The following is a 6,749-nucleotide window of genomic DNA, read 5'->3' as shown; positions in this document are numbered from 1 at the left end:
AACTATTTTACAATTAATACAATTAACACTATATTAAGAAAAAAAAAACAATACGTAACATGTTATTTTTTATTAATTAAAAAATTATAGTTCAAATTAATTTTAACACAACAACTTAAAATTATAATTTTAATCTTATCACATGCATGACACGGATTATTATACTTGTTATATTTTTAATTCTAAGTGTTGAGTTTAGAACACAATAAATTTATTAATAATGATAAATATCTATTTTTGGTTGGGTTAAAAATCCAAAAATTATTTGATGTATGTTTTATTATTATCGGTTCAAATTACTCTTTATTTAAAAGGTCCAAAAGGATTAAAAGCCAGCAACTCAACAAACTATTGATGAAATAATATTGATGCTGCTGCTAAAACTTTGCCCACAAATGATAAAGAAAATAAAAAAAAGTGACTCAAGTTTTGATGAATACAAAATGTTTCATTAATCTAGTTTTGTAGGAAAAAATCAAATTAACAGAGTCAAATCAAATCCAAATATCAAGGCTAGTCAAAAGAAAATAGTGTTGCTGAAATATCAATTTTGTGCAAGTCAAATAATTTGTTGAAACTACAACATTTCAACTACCACCAATCGAAAGTAGAAAAATGGAGGTTCTATTTTTTTGATTCAAATCAAAGGTTGAAAATGAAATTTGGAGCCAAAGCTTATATCAATGGTACAGATTATTATTACCTATCTTTCCAGCACTTTTGTGTCACTTTACTCTGCTTGTTTTGCTCTGATTTTCTTGGGAGAAAAAGATAAACTCAGCTGTTAAAATCTGCAAAAGTTGACTCTACCCACTAGCTTAAATTTTGAAAGTATTATTCCATACAAAAGAGAGTAATAAGCAAAAAATTGAGATAAGGAGAGTGAACCCAAAATTTAATTGAGTTTTTCTATTCTCTCTATTACTTAAAGCTTAAAGTTTTGGAAGCAATGCACCTACACTAAAGGGAGCATTCCCTAAGATGGAAGGCAAATAGAGAGAGGCTTAAATCTGATTTTCTCATAACTTTCAAGCTATCATAATTCTTCTCCTTCATGAGGTTACTTTGTATATATTGCTTTCTCAGCTTATCTTTTTTTGATTTGTCATGGTAAAAAACAATGTGAGGTATATAAAAAAATCATTTGAGAAAAAAAGTAAAGGGAGTTAACTTGGAGAGAAAAGCGATTATTATGTCAAAACTCTTTTGATGTTTTTCTGTTTTATAATCTTGAGCCTGAGAGGTTTTTCTTGCTAAGTTAGATGAGCACTTAGTGTTAAAATTTTTGGGAGTGAACCTAGTCGAAATAAGTTTGGTTAAAAGCTTAGGTCGACCCGAGTAGAATTAGAAAGAATCTTAGGGAATTGGTATTTGTAATCTTTGATAACGATAGTAGAAATTCTACCATAGTTGTGGTGGAGACTGAATATGCCACATTGCACAAGGTGGTTGAACCAGGATACATGGCTGTGTTCTTTTTGTAACAATCCTAATTTTTACACTAACGCAAGATTTTTTTCAAAAATAATATTTTAAAGCGATAGTTTTACTTTGACAAGTCAATTTCGAACCCGGAAATAAAATAAAATGGAAACATAATTTTATTATTATATTATTTATTTATTTTACTTTGCTCTAATTATAATAGAGCCTAGATAATAATAATATTATTATTATCATGTCCGATATTCGCTGATATAAGTAATTATTGGTATTTTTTATGAGCTTAAAGTCGCTAATGCTTCCTCAAATATCTTTCATCCTTAAGTTACTAATGTTATTTATATTAGTAACTCACATATATTGACCCTCATATATATTATTACTTATATTTTAATATATCCAATTTTCATAATTATCCATTTAAAATATTTATAATTTGAATCACTGACTTAGCAGCTTATAATCGTGACACCCCCCTCCTTTATTATTGTAACACCTTATCATCATCAATTGTTTTGACTTTATTTCATTCAACGGAAGCCCAAAAAAAGAAAGGAAAGAAACCGAGAGTGAGAAAGAGAGAACCTCCATGACATGAAGCTTCCGACTTTGATTTCTTGTGATTCGTAACTTCAATAAAAAAATCTAATCCAATTAAAGTGTTCGATCTTACTCCTCTACACGTTGACGTTCATGTTATTATTTTTTGTGTTTAATTTTACATTATTATTTATTTATGCATAATTAGTGTTGGGGTTTCTTCTAAATTTCAATCACTATCCAAAGAATCACATATTTCTACAGATAAAAAAAATCATTAGATATGTCCATGATATATTCAATTTTGGTTTGTGGTATCCAAAGTCTAATAATTTTCTGCAATTAGTTATTGTGATGTAAATTTTGTCTAAGATAGAGTGGATCAAAAAAGTACATCTAAAATTTATTGCTTTCTTGGGAGATCTCTCAATGTGTGGTCAAGTAAGAAGCAATCCACTATGGATCTATCCACTACCGAGGCTAAATATATTGCAACGTCCTTTTGTTGTTCCCAATTATTAAGGTTGAAAACTCAATTAGCCAATTACAAAGTGAAAGTTGATAATATACCCTTATTTTATGAAGAGTGCCATAAATATTTTTAAAAATTCAGTTTTGCACTCAAGAATAAAATATATTGAAGTGATATATCATTGAATAAGAAAGCATGTTCAAAAGGATAATATTGACATTCAATTTATAAAACTGGAGGAATAACTTACTGATATATTCACCAAACCTTTGACAGAGGACATATTTTAGAAACTAAAAACTACATTGAACATACTTTGTTATGAACATCTGTTTTAATCTTTCTAATGTATTGAGTGAAGATTGTCTCACAGAGTCACAGGTCGACATGAGACATTTCTAGGCAGATGAAGAATTTTCTAAAAGATCGTTAAAAATAGTTTTTTATTTATTGAAAAAGGATACAATGTGGGCTACCAAAAAAATTGATATGTTTTTATTTTGTCTTTTCTAAATAATAAATCATTCTTTTGAAAGTACAACTATCTCAATACTTGTCAACATGTTTTCAAAACAAGTCTTTATTAGGTTTACACTGTTCTTATTTCCAAGGATTTTTTAACTTGCAATAGTTGCTTCTCAAATCACATCATTTAATAACTTGATAAACTCTTCATATTTCTCATTCACATCATTTTTTTTTGAAAACTGTTTTATCTCTGTGTCATTCAGATGAGGCAAAAAACTGTTACATACTCAAAGAGGCACGTTCGTTCCAAATCTTTCCAGGATCCCTAAAGGATCTCAAAAACCTCCTCAATTTGTACAAATCCACACATACATCCACATTCACTTTCACTCTCTTTCTCCTTCTCCTCCTCACTCTGAACCCATGACTAGTACTAAATCTACTGCTCGCCGTTCCTTAGCCTCTCAAGCAGCCGAACCTTCTCACACTAGAACTTTCAAGGGAAAGCGTCCAATAACCGAATAGGAACCATGTCTCCCTCCTGGTCATCCCTCTTCATCTCGTTCTGCTCCTCCTCCTCCTAATCGTTCACAAAGAGGTTATCCTTGATACCTTCTTTATTCTATTAAAGAACCTACTGATCTAGATCCTTTTGCTTTCAAGTCTCATTTTGAAAAATTACCTTATTCCCATTTCAACCTTCTCCATTTTTCATCTGATATGAACTACGAATTTTATATAGCTATTATCGTCAATCGTCCTTTGTATTCTTTGCATCTTGCTGACTTCTCTGCTTTAGCAAACAAAGGTCTTAATTTTGTTGAAAATATTGAATTTTTAGACTGGAACTATCTTTTTGTCATTTAAAAACCTATTTACCCTAATTTAGTTCATGAATTCTATGCCAACATGACTTATCATAAAGAAAATGTTCATTCATATGTTAAAGGTTGTGAACTGAATCTGAACAAAGACACAATTAGTGAGGCTCTTGGTTATACTAATATTGGTGTCGACGTTTATACCTCTGGTAAATGGGATGAAGACTTATGTCTATCATACCAAGAAGCCCTAGCCTCGATCTATGTGAGTATTTCTCTTATTGATGGTCTCACTCTAAATCACAAAGTCTTACATCCTGTCCGCGCTCAATTGCACCACATCATAAACCATATCATTCTCCGTCAGAGTGGTTCTTATCAACGATTTTCATTTTGTGTCATATTGGTGTTGTATGCCATTCTCATGAAAATAGAATTTTCTTTTATTTATCTAATGATGAGACATATGTATGATTGTATTAAAAGTGACAAAAATCTATCTCTTTCATATGGTATATTTTTAACTTGTATTTTTGAATATTTTAGTGTTAACCTAAGCCAATGAGTCCTATGAAAATATAAATTTTTTATCTAAAAAGGGTGGTGTAGTTAAGCAACAAAAGAAAGTAACCACCAGATCAGAAACAATAATTATTGATGAAGATAAAGATATTGAAGACATTTCTTCTCATTCAACCACTAGAACATCAACCTCATCTGGTCAAATATCTCTTCTCAATGTTGTTGTCAAAGATGTATTGTAAGAATTTGTCAATCTGTCTAATCACCCCATTTCATCAAACCAACAAGAAAGAAAGCTTGCAGTTTGAAATGAGAATGCTTTGCACAAATCCATAGAACGCGTTGCAGATCTCTTGAAATATGTGGACAATCTGAATGATGATGAAATTGTGCAGATTGATCATGAGGAGTCATTGGACTCGAAGGGTGAAGACTCGAATGCCTAGGAATTTCTCTTGCTGAAGATCTTAAACTGTTTCTGTTTTATTTATGTTTTATGAGACTTTTGTGATTTGTCTACTATTTTTTTTATTTGCTAGATGATTATAGTAACTACTAATACTTTGATACTTCTATGATGTTATTTTAACTTTTAGCCTCTAGCTTATGTATCTGCACATTTATCTAATTATCTTTTACATTTCTTGATGACAAAAAAAAGGGAGTGAAAGAAGTAAAGAAATGAAAGATTTAGGACTGATATTTTGATTTATTCATAAGAGGTTGATTAATTGCATTTTTTCTTTGAATGCATGTGGATAATTTTTTTAACTGACTCACAATTATGTAAAGTACATTTTTTGGTTTGTATTCTTGAAATTTTGTGGCTCGGATATTTTATCTCAAGTCCATCAAAAGGAGCACTCATTACAAAAAAGGAGGGCTATTCATGAAATTCAAAGTAGTATAACCAAAGGGGAGGGTTTTTAGTCTTTACCTTATTTCAATCCCTTTAGTTCCTTAACAAATTATGTTTGTCATCAAGAGGAGATTGTTGAGTTAAGAAAATAATAAATTTATTGATGATGACAAACATCTATTTTTGGTTGGGTTAAAATTCAAAAGTTGTTTGATGTATGTTTTATTGTTGTAGGTCCAAGTTACTCTTTGTTTGAGAAGCCCAAATGGGTTAAAAGGCTAGCAACTTAGCAAACTATTGATGAAATAATATTGGTGCTGCTGCTAAAGTTTTGCCCAAAAATGGTGAAGCAAACCAAAAAAAAAGTGGCTCAACTTTTGATGGATACAAAATGTTTCATCAATTTAGCTTTGGAGGAAAAAGTCAAATCAATAGAGCTAAATCAAATCCAAATACCAAGGCTAGTCAAAAAAAAAAGAGTGTTGCTGAAATACCATTCTTGTGTAAGTCAAATAACTTGTTGAAACTACAACATTTCAGCTACCATTATTAGGGAAAGAAGAAGAAAAATAGAGGTTTTCTTTTGTTGATTGAAATCAAAGGATAAAATGAAACCTGAAGCCAAAGCTTGTATCAATGGTACAGATTATTATTGCCCATCTTCTTAGCATTTCTGCGACATTCTACTCTTCTTTTTCTGCTCTAATTTTCTTGGGAGAAGAAGATAAACTTAGTTGTTTAAATCTGCAAAAGTTGATTACTCTATCCATAGCTCAAGTTTTGGAGGTATTACCCCATACAAAAAGGAGTAATCAGCCAGAAATTGAGGTTAGGAAAGTGAACCCAAAATTCTGAGTTTTTCTAGCATTTCTATCACTCAAAGCTTGAAGTTTTGGAAGCAATACACTTACACTAAAGGAAGAATTCTGCCAAGATAAAAGACAAAGAGAGAAAGGCTTAAATTTGGTTTTCTCATAGCTTTCAAACTATCATATTTCTTCTTCTTCTTCATGAGGTTACATTGTGTAACACTCGTATTACCAGAGTGTCATACTTTCAGCTGTGTCACTCTGATAACAAAGATATTACGACAACTTCTCTATATAACTATAATAAATAGGAGCCTTTACCTAGAATCCTTAATGACTTTTCTCTAAAAAATCAGTAAATTTTTCTTTTATACATACATACATACAAATCACCACAACCCTTTTACATCTATAAGAATAATTTATACAAGTAACATATAAATATATATTATAAAATCACAACACCTATCTCTCTTTACAAAAATATAAATAACGATAACAAATGCGAGAGAACATCTACATAATAAAACAAATTCGCGTTACAAATAAACTAATGCACGCCTAAATGCTCAGTAAACTTTTCATAGGCTTCCTTGTCCGTTTTCTGAAAAATATAGGGTTGTAGGCGGATGAGGGGTTTCAGAATTGTCATATATATATATATATATATATATAAACTTTGTTTTAGGGAAGTGATCATTGCTTGTCTTATGAAATTTTCTCTAAACTATTCTTTTCTCATAATTAACCAAATTAATTCTACTGTCGTTTATTCTTCTTAATTTCGATCATGAGGTATATCGCTCACTTTTTTA

The sequence above is a fragment of the Arachis hypogaea genome, chromosome 4 (assembly GCF_003086295.3).
Source record: "Arachis hypogaea cultivar Tifrunner chromosome 4, arahy.Tifrunner.gnm2.J5K5, whole genome shotgun sequence".
Taxonomy (NCBI): Eukaryota; Viridiplantae; Streptophyta; class Magnoliopsida; order Fabales; family Fabaceae; genus Arachis; species Arachis hypogaea.
This window is presented reverse-complemented; position numbering follows the sequence as displayed.